This window comes from Pongo pygmaeus, chromosome 12 (genome assembly GCF_028885625.2).
Source record: "Pongo pygmaeus isolate AG05252 chromosome 12, NHGRI_mPonPyg2-v2.0_pri, whole genome shotgun sequence".
In the NCBI taxonomy this organism is placed as follows: Eukaryota; Metazoa; Chordata; class Mammalia; order Primates; family Hominidae; genus Pongo; species Pongo pygmaeus.
The window spans coordinates 133617080-133632123 of NC_072385.2; the positions used below are offsets into that span (position 1 = coordinate 133617080).

Here is a 15044-nt window from a genome sequence, read left to right on the forward strand (position 1 = left end):
TATCAATGAAGCCATCTGACACATGAGTCTATATTGCACTAAGGTTTTAATAACAGCTTCTGTGTCTTTAAGAGCTAGATATCTATTCAAATTTTCTATTTATTCTTGTATAATTTTGATGTGTGGTGCCTATCTAGGAAATTGTTTTATTCAAATTTAAATATATTGACATAAATTCATTCATTGTTTCCTCTTATGGTAGCTTCTGTTTTGTTTGCTGGTAACCACTTTATATTCCTCATATTGGCAATTGAGGAATACAATGGAAAGAAGTGCATATCTTATACTTTACTTATGAAGAAGTCTCTAGGGAAGCCCCAAGACAATATGGGACAAAAACAAAAGCACAAGAGAAATATGAAGCATCTGGCATATATAGTTAGAAAAAAATAAACACAACCCAAATCCTAGCCAGATTAACAAAGAATCACACAGTAAAGACATTTTTGCCTCCGTTTCTATTATCTGATAATTATATCTGGCTTTTGACAAGATAAAATACTATGTGATAAGCTAGAAAGTAAGAAAAAATAGTCTAAAGAGACAAACATGAAAATGAACTCAGATATTGCATGGATTTTAGAAGTATTAGATAGAGTATTTAAAGTAACTATGAATAATATGTTAAAGGCTCTCATAGAAAAAGAAGGCAATACTCAAAATTGGATGGACAATGTAATCAAAGAGATAAAAATGCTAAGAAAGAATAAAAAGGAAAGGCTACAAATCGAAACACTCTAATAGGAAATAATGAATGTTGTTGATGGGCTCATCAGTGGAATGGATTCTGCCAAGAGTCAGTGACTTAAAAATGTGTCAATAGGAATGTCACAATAAAAATGACTGAAAATTTTAAAACAATAGGAATTCGAGAACTGTAGAAAAATTTCAACAGGTATACGTAACATATGCACAGGGGATGGAAAAAGATAATCCATACTAATACTAATCAGAATAATACTGGACTAGAGAAATTAGCTTAGGACAAAGGTGACTTCAGAACAAGAAAAAATATTCAGAGATAGATCGGGGCAGGACGGGGCATTACAAGATAGATGGTTCAATTATTCAATAAAGCATAACAATAGTAAACATGGACATACCTAACAACAGAGCATCAAGTTATATGAATCAATACTCAATAGGACTGAAAAGATAGACGAATCTACTACTACAGCTGGAGAATTCAACACCTCCCCTTCACTAATCAAGAGATACGGCAGGCAGAAAATCAATAAGGACATAGTTGAACAGAACCTGAACAGAACCATCAACTTGCTCTAATTGCTGTTTATAAAATACTCCATGCAGCAATAGTAGAATACACATTCTCCAACTCATGGAACATTAACCAAGATGGACCACATGCTCGACTGTAAAACACACCTTAAAAATGTCAGAGAATACACAGCATATGTTCCCAGATCACACTGTAATTGATTGCAAATCAATAGCAGAACAATAGATGGAAAGAAAAAACCCGAATATTTAAAGATTAAACAGTACACACTTAAATACAGGAGTCAAAGAACTTTCAAGATAAATTGTAAAATATTTTGAGCTAGATAAAAATGAAAATACAACTTATCAAAATTTGAGGGATGTAGTAAAAGCAGTACTTAACAGGGAAATTTATGGCATTAAATGCACATCATAAAAAAGTAAAGATATAAAATTAATAATCTAAGCTTCCGCCTTAGGAAGAAGAAAAGAAGAGCAATTTAAGGCCAGAATGATCATCTGGACATGGATTAGGAGTGGAGAAACCAGTGTGCACTCATGTGGTCCTCAACATAGGTTCCATAAAGACATATTTATAGAAATATGTATGTACATGTGTAGATTCCTGCTCTGTCACTCACTAGGGCTAAAAGCAATGACATCCCAATATCAAAGATAACATGAAATACCCAGATCTTTGCTTCAATTGCTAATCTCCAGTAAAAGGAACCAGGGCTCCCCAGAGAAATTGTGGATTCCAGGAGTAGAACAGGAAATAGACAAGGTAAGCTGGGGGCACCTTGTAGAGCTAGAAAATTAATAACTGCTGAAAAAATAAAAATGAACAGCCACATTGCCAGGGCACATCAGGGCCACAGGAGCCAATGGAAAGATCTGGCCTGCAACTGAAACTGAAAAGATTAAACAATAATGACAACAAAAAGCAGCATTGGCTCATAATCCAATTATAAAATAAATACCTATGAGTTTATCGTGATATGAACTAATGGGTAAATATGTAAATATTTAACAGACAAATCTCCCTTGCAGAGGAATTCCAAATAAAGTTGCAGACTCCATGTTCTTAGGGGAAGAGAGCGTAACTCCTGCTGCTTAAGTGAAGCCCATGCATAGTGACTTTGCTCCAGTGAGTCTGGAAAGCGGGACAAGGGAGTAACTTTCCTGTGGAGAAAACTGGCAGAGGCCACGACCGCCAGGTGAGGCGGGTGCTGCAGTGATGAGTCATTGACAGAAGGCGCCTTGACAGGGTGTAATAAAAATAGCACTTTACTTCTATGGTCTTCTTCCCCAAATTCCATAATCCCAATTGGATCATCAGAAAAACCCCAACTGAGAGAAATTCTACAGCATGCCTGACCATTACTCTTCAAAACTATCCCAATCATCGAAAATAAGGAAAATCTGAGAAACTGCCAGCAGAGAGGGGTCCAGGGAGATGTGACGGCTGCATGCACAGCGGCATCCCGGACGGGGTCCTGGAACAGAAAGATAACATCAGGTTAGCAACTAAGGAATCCCGAATAGGCTATGGATATTAGTCAATGATTACTATTACGCAAACATATGATCATTATGTCAAGATGAGGAACAAATTTCCCATCTTGTCAAATAATTTATTGAGCACATTTATCAATTGTTAAGTCTGTCTGATAGCTTTGTTTGATTTCTGATCTCCTGATGTTTGATTTTGATTGAGATTGAATGTCCTGATTGTGGTGAGTCAGTGCAGTCTCTGTGTGTGCTTGGTGACATCTGAGTGAATGTCACACGACTGTGTAAATGATAGCAGAGATAATGGGGGCTCCGGATGATACAGTCTTTTCCCAAAGCGGAGCCATTTGACGCTGGCTGGTGGCCCAGCTAGAGGCAGATGACGCCTGCTCACCTAGGGACTGAGGTCACCCAGCTGTGTCTCAGCCTCTCTTTGAGGGCACCCTTCTTCTTACTAACCCGTGCTCCTGGGGGTCACATATGGAGCTCCAGCTTCAGCCCCTTGAGATTAAAATCAGTTTCTGTTCCTCTTCTCTCCCGGGCCAGCCTCCACTACATCCCTGGCCGCACCAGCCACCAGGGATTTGGTCTTTATGGGGAAAGACAGGAAGAGTATTTAAGACATTTAAAGTAGAAAATACTTTTGGCCTTGAGGAAAAATATTAAGGCTCTGAGAAAGAAAAATAGCCTTAGATTCCTGATGACACTGACTTCCCAAAAATGGCAAATGTTGTGTGGAGAAGGAGAGAGATCTTCCCCGTGAGCTGGCAGGACCGTCCGTCATGTGCGCAATGCCTTGGACGCAGTGTGAGAAGTGGGTAAATTCTGTGGCACACACCAGTGATTTGAACAACAATTTATGGCTCTCTCCCCTCTCTCTTTATTTTTTCTTTACAGTTTTATTCCCTCTGGTTCATAGTACCCTTTTTTCTAAAACTAATGTGATTTTTGAAACAACAGATGTGATAAACCAAGATTAAATTATGTTCCCAAATTTAAAAAAAGTTTGAGGAGAAAGTAGTTTCATAATCAATGTTTGATAAGCACAATTATTTTTTAACATGTAAGACGATACCAACTTAAATCTAGACAGTACATTAAAGTTTAAAAGTTCAGTTTGTAGGAGTGTATCAATAGTTAAATTAATAATTTAAAAGTCTCTTTATTTCTGGCATAATATTCTATTTTTATTTTCACTTGTAAAACATACTATAATTTTGTATGCAGAATGTAAGGTACCAATACCTTTGTTGAGTTTTGAAAATATTTATTAATTAAGGAATATCAATATATAAAATTATCTTCTAAATAAGCTTTATGTTGATCAATAATTTCTGGATCAAATTAACTTTAAGCAAATGAGAAATATGTACAGCTGTCACAGTGTAATAAATTAAAAAATGATCATTTCATTGATTTGAGTCAACTAGCTATTTTCTGCATAGTTTATAATGTACAGAAGGTGGAAGATGCATGTCTGATACATTTCCTGGGAATAAATGTATCATCTCTGAAGCTATTATGGCTCTAATAAGGAACTCCTCATGTTTGCTTTGGAAATCCCACTTAAGATGAAGAGAGTTTTTTCTTTCCTCCAGTGTGATCAGCAGTGCTGGTGATTACCAGGCTTCTCATGCCTGTTTCTAACAGACCAACACTTTTCTAGGAAGTGCTAAGCAACTTGAATCTCACTCCTGGAACACAAGCCCCAGCCATATGGATAACAAACATTTATCCTATTCATATGGGAAGTCATAGGAACACATGGTTTCCTAACCTGGACATCAAGGTCTTTGGAGGAATCTTGCAGCCTGTTCCTGGCAGCTTTCTCTCCCCTCCTTCCTAGGCCACCAGAGCTGGCAGGGAGCCCAGTGGGAAGGTGGCATTTCTGCTCAGCAAGCAACTGAGAGAAGCCTGCCCTTGGCAATAGAAAGTTCTAACGAGGACCCAGGTTTTTAGACAGCTAGAGTCTCTGTGTTTCTTCTGATTGTGGTAGGAAATAAAGCCAGGAAAAATAAGTCTTTATAAAAACAGCATGGGTGTTTTTGTGATAGATTTCCAACGGGTAAAAAAGGTAACTACGTTAGAAATGTGAGCCTGGCAAGAGGGAAAAGCTGGCATTAAGGACCTGCCGAAATTCTGAATTAACTTTCTTTTCTATGCCAGAGTGAATTTAAAATAGATATATAAATGTCTGTTTCATTTATATTCTTTAGTGAAAGGCAAATACATAAGCAAAATAAAATTTAAAATACTACTATTGAATAAACAATTTGAATACCACTATGAAGTAAGACATAATAGATTATTGAAGAAAAGGAAGCCTGGACCCTCCTGTAAAGTAAGTGGAGGAGGCTGCAGAGAGAAGGATCTCTCGCCAAACTGCAGGAGAAAAGCATAGCCCTCCAGCAGGAAATGGAAGATGGTGATTTCAGGACATTTGTCAGCTAAAGCTTTCACAAAACAGCTTTATGCAGCCTTTTGAATAAATGCTCTGCGTGGTTGTGTGGAGGAGATATTATTAGGAGGGCCTGAACTCTTAAAATAATGAAATTGAGTTTACTGTAACTTTGTAGAGGTAAAGGAAATAAAAATATGCTTCTATAAGTTATATGGGAAAGAGAACTTCAAAATCAAGAGAAAGAGAAGTTTTAACTTCCTTACCTCTATTTGTTTAGGCTGTCTTGTGGAGGTCGGTATTATTACACACTACATTAAACATCTTGCACAGAAAAACAAAGTCAGCATATTCTCTGTCAGCCAATGGAAGAGAGTGGAGTAAACCAGTAATTCCTTAACACACATGCTTTAAAACAGCAAACTATTAGACACAATGTGGAGTATGTTTATGGTCTGTTACATTTTATGAAATGGTTTTGTTTATTTTTTAAATACTTGTCATGTTAGCAATCTCCTGATCAGATGGTACATTTAAAAGCCCAGAACAAAATACACATGGAATGATCATCTTCTCTAGGAGCAACGAAACCCAGGCTTTCTGGTTTATTTCTATCCTTTCATTAATGAAATCATTACAGTTTTGTTAGGTCTAATTCAAAGACCAAGAAGAAGGCATTTGGATGGAAAATAAAGGGAGCAAGTTTTGTGTCTTTTTAATGTGTTTTCTACAGCCAGGACCAAGCCCTTGAAAGCAAACTTCGACAAAGAAGTGTAATTTCATAATAAAGAAAAGAAAGAACCCTGTAAATACCTAATTCCAGACTTTGCTTTGTCATAAAGTCAGTGATCTTCATGCACCCAATTTCACGTACAAATTCCCATTTCTTACGTATAACTCCTTTCTATTTACTGTTGAGGTCGTCTCCTGATGTGGTTAAAAATACATGACTCTGTAACTATGATTTTTCTCATGATGAAAGTGAGATGCAGGACAAGTCAGCTGTTATTACGGGATATATACGGATGTGCTGGGATGGAGTCCTCCACAAGAAATCACGGGGGCAGAGCACGCTCTTAAGTCTCGGAGCTTCTTACCTGAGAATGTTGATTCCGAGTCGCTACAGTGGCTTCCAGGAGTTGTCAACTTTTAAAAAATTGGGTTCCACTATTCCAAATCCTGGTCTCCTTCTTTGTTGAGAGAGAAGGAAGGCAGATGGCAAGCATGACGTGCGGGCTTCTGTAGGGGCTCTTGCTGTGGGGTAACCCTTGATAAAATAAAAACTTCAGCCAAATTAAATTTAAAAGTCTTTGAGCAATGAATGAATTGCGAACCAGGCTGCCTTCTGAGTCAGAGTAGGTTCAGAGGCTCCAGCACAACCATTTGGTGGAAGAAGATTTATGGACATTGAAGGGACATTGGATTGGTTATGGCTCAGCATTTGCCTTATTTGAACACAGTTTGAACAGTTGGCTATGTTTGATTGGCCGAAACTCAGTGACTGGCACAAGTGTAAGCTACAGTCTACTTACACCTCTCCTTGTTATGGTTCATGATGTGCAGAAAAACCCTTAGGCCGAACTTAAAATATGTAAGGAGGCAGCTTTAGGCTAAACTTGATTTAACACCCTCAAGATACCCGAGTCTCTTGCAGATTTGAGTCAGGATGGCTTCAGCCTAAGGAAGAGCTTGCTGGGCTCCTGGTAAGCGTGGGAGGTTGGAGGAGCCGCTGCCTGGGGTAAGTGTGGGAGGTTGGAGGAGCCGCTGCCTGCAGTGCACAGTGTGTAGGTGTCCAGCTGAATCTTCTCAGATACTGTTATGGGATTTAGGGGGGTGTCGTTTTTCTGGCTGGAAACCTCTGTGGCTGGTGGGGCCTTTGCCTGAGTTTTGCTCTGGCCTGCTGAGCTCTTTTCGCCCACTCTGCCTGGCAGGCTGCACTTGGCTCACACTACCAGCCTCGGTAGTTGAGAGGGCAATATTGCTCACCTGTGACTCTGGGTGGTATTTTCCCGCCAGCCGGTGCTGCAGGCCCCAGAGGCCGTGGTGTCAGGAGGGCCATGGCACAGGGGCTGCGTGGGGAGGTTCTGAACCATGGAACGTGGGCAGAAGTGGCGTAGCCAGTGCCAGGCCCTTTCCACTTTCTGTACCATCTTCCAGCCCTCTTCCTCCTATAGAGACAGCCGTGAAAACCTCGGGAGGCCTTGCAGACCCAGACTGGATGTGTCATGAGCCAGAAAAGGCATGACGCCACTGAGACCCCGGTCTTTCCCTATTTCCACAGCCAATATAAATTACCCTCAGCAAGACGACACCATGGAGAAATGCTTCCACCAGGCACAGAAATGGTTCCGGGGGCTAGAGATTGAGATGGTCCCCAACCACTGTGCAGTTCTAAGCACTTCAGGGCCCAGAGAACAAAGGGGCTAATAGCGGGCCCAGGTGACCGTGAGAGAATGGAGTTGTTGCTGCCCGAGGGAAGAGAGGACTGTCTCCCATGCCCAGAGGCCCCGTGGGAGTGGTCCTAGCATGCCTGTCCAGGATAAAAGCCAATAGAGGCCCACACAAGCCCCAGGCAGGAGAGACCCCCATGGGAGCAGCCGCTGAAGATGGAGAGTCCGAGAGCTGCGAGGCTGATGGGGGGCCCAGGGGAAGCGTGGAGCAGCGTGTGAATTCCATCTGGGGCCCCCGCGCGGGTGCAGGCATGGCCCTGCGGCGCCAGATCTGCGTCCTGATCTTGGAACTGAGCTGGAGATGCGGGGCGTGGAAAAGGCCAGGGCAGCCGTCCTCTCCCGACTGGCTTCTGATTGCAGCTGAGACCGCTGACACCGGTGTCTGGCGTTGCTCCTGAAATCCTGACTCTCGAAATCCACCGCACGCCTTTCTGCATAGAGCAGCGAGCCTGCTTCTGGGTCAGCCTCTGAGCCAGTGTGCTTTATTGCAAGCGTTAGAAACATGACTTCTAACATTGCAGGTAAATGGATGCCTTTTCATAAGTTGTATATTTATAACTGTAAATTTGTAACCTATATGACTTTAACATCTCTATTTTTGATAACAATTTAGTTTTGTTTTTTTTTTAAGTGCATGAGCATCTCATTTCACGATGACCTTTGCCCAAAGTAGTCTTGGTTGGACATTTACAGTCAATATAAACACAGTTTCATAGACATTTACGTCAACTTGAGTTATAAATTATTTGAGAAAATACACTATATAAAAATTAAAGCCAATTTCAAATCTTTAAAATCAAGATATGAAAACTTCCAAATAAATGTCAGAATGCATAATGAAGTTTGAAATGCTTTATTTAGAGTTTATTAGTCACTAAATCTAAAAAGAGGATAGAAAGTACTCACATTTGATAAGTAAAACATATTTAATTGAATCAATAAGTAAGATGGTAAATTAGAACCTAAATGTTTTATTTGATTTTGGTGAATATGAAGTATACTGTATCCATTTTTAGATAATTTTTAGTCACATTTTCAAAGTTCTGAGAAAACTGTGAAACACGAGGCAACGCTTTCCTGGGTATCTGCTTTGGCACAGGAGAGTTTATGATTTTTTTTTATTTCAAGTTAAAGGAGGAATGATATATTTCAGTGAAGAATCCCAGCTCAACGGGGCTCTTCTGAGAACTGCAGAAAACAGCTCTGGGCTCCTCCCTCGGAGCACCCGCCCAGCTTCCCTCTCCTGGCACAAAACCTCGATGCAAGCGGCGTGCGCCACAGTCCCAGGGTTCTCTGGCTTGTTTGTAAATCTGTCAGCTGAGGTAGTTTTTTGTTAGTTTGTTTGTAAATATGTTGAAAATAGATCCTACAAACAGAAAAACAGGATTTCAACTGACTTCTACATTACCGTTAAATTTCTTTTCCAAATGCCCTTATCTCCTTTTCATTCTTTTTTATGCTGAGTTATTTGTTCTCTGAAACAAGGCACATTGCTGTTTACCTTCATATTCGAGTCTTGATATATTTTTCTAAATAATCTAACCTTATGCTTTTTTCCTATGATAGTTCAAGTTCTATTGCCCAAACTATTTTTCTTTCCATAGCTAAATCATTTGTTGTAAAATTTCTGACTCTTGGACTCAGGCCTTCCTCATCTTGCTTAACATTTTTTGTTTATTGTCATGAGTAAACATGAAATGTGAAAAAGGTTTTCATATTTTTATTCAGAGATCACTTCCTCAGACAAAACCGTCTGCATGCTAGTCATTTTGATAAGCGAGTGTCATGGGCTTTTTCTTCTTTAAATTTAAATTGAATAAAATCTCCAGGCTACCAGCAAGTTCAGAACGAGTGCTGAACGCGGGGTACAGTGCGGCCACAGACACCCAGTGAGGGTGAGTCTTGTCTGGCAGAGAAGGGCGAGGCTGGGACGTGGCAGCCGGACTCAGCTTGACCACAAATCTCTGCCCAGCGAAGGCTGCCATGCCACTGAATCCTGGGAAGAAAGCAAGACAAATGCCTAAACTGGAAGGAGTAAAGGTGCCCTGCAAGGTGGGTCAAGGCTTCAACAGGTAAATCTAGGTGGAAATGGATCCCAACCATAGCACGGACCTCACAGGGCAGCATGTGGGGTTCAGCCCAGCCTCCACTGATGGGCAGGGACATGGGGCTCTGGCAGCCCCGGGGGCAGAGGAGAAATGCAGCCAGCCCAGGGCCACGTGCCGGCTGAGCCTGAGAGCACCACGGGGACAGCCTCAGCTGGGCACTGCAGCTTCAGGCAGAGAAGCCCACGGGCACAGGTGGTAAAAATAAAGACTAAAGAACCAGAAATAGAAAGTATTAACAAAAATGCCAGTGATGAACAAAGTGGAAAAATTGAATTTGTGTTCAAAGTAATGATATTAAAAGGCATTTGAAAAATGCAACTGTCAAAAATAAGTTTGTAAAATAAAGGACATAATAGAAAACTCATTATAGTAATAGATTTAAAAGACTTTATTTTGCTTTCATGGAAATTGGGGGTGATGGGGTTAATGAAAAAATTTAAAAAGTATTTTGTCATTCATTTAAGAATGCTAATGAATATTTTACTCTTGGCATTAATGAGAGACAGTGGCTCTTATTTTAGATGTAAATAGTATACAGTAGAATAAATATAATATGCTAGTTAAAAGGGAAAAAAATGAGCAAAGAAAATACTTCTAATGTAAAAGCTAAAAGTGGAAACTTTTGTCTTCACGCTTGTTAATTAAAAAGAGAGCTAGAGAACAAACATTACATATTACATCTTTGAATGTTTTACTCCCACTAAGAAAAGAAAAATACTATCGGGTCAATTCCAAAAAAAACTCTAATTTTTTTTTTTTTTTTTTTTTTAACAGAGTCTTGCTCTGTCACCCAGGCTGGAGTGCAATGGCACAACCTCAGCTCACTGCAACATCCACCTCCTGGGTTCAAGCGATTCTACTGCTCCAGCCTCCTGAGTAGCTAGGATTATAGGCACACACCACCACACCCAGCTAATTTTTGTATTTTTAGTAGAGACAGGGTTTCACCATGTTTGCCAGGCTGCTCTTGAACTCCTAACTTCGTGATCTGCCCACCTCAGCATCTGCCCACCTCGGCCTCCCAAAGTGCTAGGATTACAGCTGTGAGCCACCGTGCATGGCCAACTCTGTGTATTTTTAATAGAACAAGTGCTATATACATATTGATACTCAAAACTTCAGCATAAAATAAAGGGCCAAGATATACGTGGAAACTGCAAAAAGCTAACGGAAAAAGGTGTGGGGATGCGTTCATTTCCTGTGGCTGCTGCCAAATTACCAAAAACTTAGTGGCTGAAAACAACCCAGACGGCCCCACAGTGCTGCCTGTCAGAAGGCTGAAGGGCTGCACTGGCTGAAATCCGCAGGTCACAGGCTTGGTCTCTCTGTGGTCTCCCCGTGGTCCATTTGTGTTCTCTCTGTGGTCTCTCTGAGGTGTCTCTGAGGTCGGCTGGTGGTCTCTCTGAGGTCTCTCTGTAGTCTCTTCAGCATCTCTCTATGGTCTCCTCATAGTCTGTCTGTGGTTTCCTTGTGGACTCCCTGTGGTCTCTCTCTCCAAAGTCTCTCTGTTATCTCCTCATGGTCTCTCTGAGGTCTCTCTGTGGTCACCCTGTGGACTCCCTGTGGTCTCTGTGATTGCTCTGAGGTGTCTCTGTGGTCTCTCCAAGGCATCTCTATGATCTCTCTGAGGTCTCCCCATGGTCAGAAAATTCAAACCACAAACATTGCAAATAAATATCAAATAGTGCTCCATGATGATTATAACCTTGTTTATATATTTCTACTGCCTACATTCATGATTCCTGTGCTAAGGTCTGAATGTTTGTCCCCTCCAAAACTCACGTTGAATCTTAATTGGCATTGCATCAGTATTTAGAGGGAGACTTTTAAGAGGTCGTTAGGCCACAGGGGCCCTGCCCTCATGGTGGGATTAATGGAGTGGTTCTCTCCTTCTCTGTGCATTCTGCCATATGATGGCACAGCAAGGAGGCCCTCGCAAGATGCCAACACCTTGATATTGAGCTTCCAGCCTCCAGAACTGTGAGCCAATACATTTCTGTTTATTATAAGCTACCCAGTCTCAGGTATTCTAGTATATCAGCACAAAACAGATCACGACATCCTGTGTCTTAAAATGTAATTTAGTTTTTCCAAATTTCTGAAAATCTTTAAATATTTTTGCTTCATGTGCTCAGTTTTCCATATTTGCTGAGTTTTTATAGGAATATTTCTCCTGAATATGGTTACTGCCATAAATCATTGTCTAATGGAGGGATCACTGAATTAGTGGATCCCTCCCAGGACCTCTATTTTGATTTGCTGTGTTCTACAGAGTTAGATAGTCCCAAGGCCAGCATGTGTGTGTTCCTAGCCAGGGATTCACCTATTTATGGAAAGTAAGCTATATTTCTTCCCAAGCCAATATAGTTTTGCTTGTCATTATATCATTTAACTAAATTAAATACTAATATTCATAATTCCTGAGTTAGGACTAAATTGAATACTTTGGAAAGATTTGTAAATATTGGAGTCCATTTTGATTAAAGGAAAAGCAAAAATAAATAAATAAATAACTTAGAAATAGCCTATACTAAGATAATTTTTCAAGTGTCTTTAAAGTTATGTTCACTTTGAATTGGAAATCTCTGAGAAACATTTTAGGTGAAGTTTAAGTAGCAAAGACTATTCCTACCTCTAGTCATCAACCGATATCAAAGAACAGGAATAGCACCTTTATTTAAATATTGGCCAATTAATAATTATTTGTATGGTATACATTTCTAATGTTCATGATATTGATATATCATTATTATTCTCTTCTGTAAGTGACTTATTGAACTCTGTTTCTAAACATTTTTTGGTATTTTGGAGAGAAGGGAGTATTAACAGGAAGGATTTGTTTAATCCCTTCATCTGTATAACAAACAAAGATGACACTGGATTGACTTCTTCTGGCCTCTAACATGGGCATTTCATCAACTGCCATGATTTTGCCAAGTGACTATTTGGAAATAATGCCATCTGTATTAGTCTGTTTTCACACTGCCATAAAGAACTACCAGAGGCTGGGTAATTTATAAAGAGGTTTAATTGACCCACAGTTCCACATGGCTGGGGAGATCTCAGAAAACACAATCATGGCAAAAGGTGAAGGGAAGCAAGGCATGTCCTTACATGGTGGCAGGAGCAGTGGAGGAAGTGCCACACTCTTAAACCATTGGATCTCATGAGAATTCTCTCACTATTATGAGAACAGCATGGGGGAAATCCATCCCCATGATCCAATCACCTCCCACCAGGTCTATCTCCTGACACATGAGGATTACAATTCCACATGAAATTTGGATGGGGACACAGAGCCAAATCATATCATTCCAACCCTGCCCCCTCCCAAATCACATGTCCTCACATTGCAAAATCAACCATGCCTTCCCAACAGTCACCCAAAATCTTTACTAATTCCATCATGAACTCAGAATTCCAAGTCCAAAGTCTCATCTGAGGCCAGGCAATTCCCTTCTATGAACCTATAAAATCAAAAACAAGTTAATTACTTTCAAGATACAATGGGGGTACAGGCATTGAGAAAAGGCTTCCATTCCAAATGGGATAAATTGGCCAAAATGAAGGGGCTACAGGCCCCCATGCAAGTCCAAAATCCAGCAGGGCTGTGATTAAATCTTAAAGCTCCAAAATAGTCTCGTTTGGTTCCATGTCTCACATCGAGGGCATGCTGACGCAAGAGGTGGGCTTCCAAGGCCTTGAGTAGCTCCACCTCATGTTTTGCAGGGTTCAGCCCCCACAGCTGCTCTCAAGGACTGGCACTGAGTGCCTGCAGTGTTTACAGGTGCACTGTCAGTGTACTCTCATGCTGCTATAAAGAACTGCTCAAGACTGGGTAATTTATAAAAAAAAAAAAACAGCTTTAATTGACAGTGCAAGCTGTCAGTGGATCTGCCATTCTGGGGTCTGGAGGATGGTGGCCACCATACCTATGGTGGCCCTCTTCTCACAGCGCCACTAGGCAGGGACTCTGTGTGGGGGCTCCAAATGCACATTTCCCTTCTGCACTGACCTAGCAAAGCTTCTCCATGAGGGCCCCACCCCTGCAGAAAACCTTCTGCCTGGACATCCAGGTATTTCCATTCATCCTTTGAAATCTAGCAGTAGGTTCCTAAACCTTAATTTTTGCCTTCTGCACGCCAGCAGGCCCTACAGCATGTGGAAGATGCCAAGGCTTGGGCTTGCACCCTCTGAAGCCATGTCCCAAGTTGTACCTTGGCCCCTTTTAGTCATGGCTGGAGCTGGAGCGGCTGGGATACTGGGCACCATGTCCTGAGGCTGCACAGAGCATCTGTGCCCTGCGCTTGGCCCACAAAAACACTTTTTCCTCCCAGGTCTCTGGGCCTGTGATGGGAGGGACTGCTGTAAAGGTCTCCAACAGGTCCTGGAGACATTTTCCCCACTGTTTTGACTGTTAACTTTTGGTTTCTCATTACATATGCAAATTTTTGAATGTGGCAGCTTGAAATTCTCCCCAGAAAATGGGTTTTTCTTTTCTACCACATGGTGTCAGGCTGCAAAATTTTTTAAATGTTCTGATTCCCTTTTAAACATAAGTTCCAATTTTAGATGTTCTCTTTGTGATGCATACGACTATAAGCATTAGAAACATCCAGGTCACATCTTGAACACTTTGCTGTTTAGAAATCTCTTCTGCCAGATACCCTAAATCATCTCCCTCAAGTTCAAAGTTCCACAGATCTCTAGGGCAGGGGCAAAATGTCACCAGTCTCTTTGCTAAAGCATAGCAAGAGTGACCTTTACTCCAGTTCCATGTAAGTTCCTTATCTCCATCTGAGATCACCTCAGCCTGGACTTCATTGTCCATATCACTATCAGCATTTTGGTCAAAACCATTCAACAAGTCTCTGGGAAGTTCCAAACTTTCCCACATCTATCTATCTTTTTCTGAGTCCTTCAAACCTCTGCCTGTAACCCAGTTCCAATGCTGCTTCAACGTTTTCAGTTTTCTGTAACAGTACCCCACTTCTGGTACGAATTTTCTATATTAGTTTTTTTTTTTACTCTTTTATACAAAAAACTACCTGAGACTGGGTAATTTATAAAGAAAAGAGGTTTAATTGACTCATAGTTCTGCATGGCTAGGGAGACCTCAGGAAACTTACAATCATGGTGGAAGGTGGAGAGGAAGCAAGGTATGTCTTACTTACATGGCAGCAGGAGAGAGAGAGAGAGAGAGAGAGTGAGGTGGGAAGTGCCACACTTTTAAACCATCAGAACTCATGAGAGCTCACGAGACCACCATGGAGGAAATCCGCCCCCATGATCCCATCGCCTCCCACCAGGTTCCTCCCCTGGCATGTGGGGATTACAATTTGACGTGAGATTCGG

At 41.1% G+C, this 15044-nt stretch overlaps 1 long non-coding RNA gene across 1 annotated transcript in view; it reads left to right on the forward strand.

The window, feature by feature from the left end:
• The window catches only part of LOC129030314 (uncharacterized), a 43816-nt gene extending 32473 nt beyond the window's left edge, over positions 1–11343 (forward strand). Inside the window, exons 4-7 of the long non-coding RNA XR_010123198.1 lie at positions 203–8102; positions 8710–8903; positions 9411–9633; positions 10464–11343. This is a non-coding gene — a long non-coding RNA (uncharacterized LOC129030314). The remainder of the gene's footprint in view (positions 1–202; positions 8103–8709; positions 8904–9410; positions 9634–10463) is intronic.
• The last annotated feature ends 3701 nt before the right edge of the window (positions 11344–15044 follow it).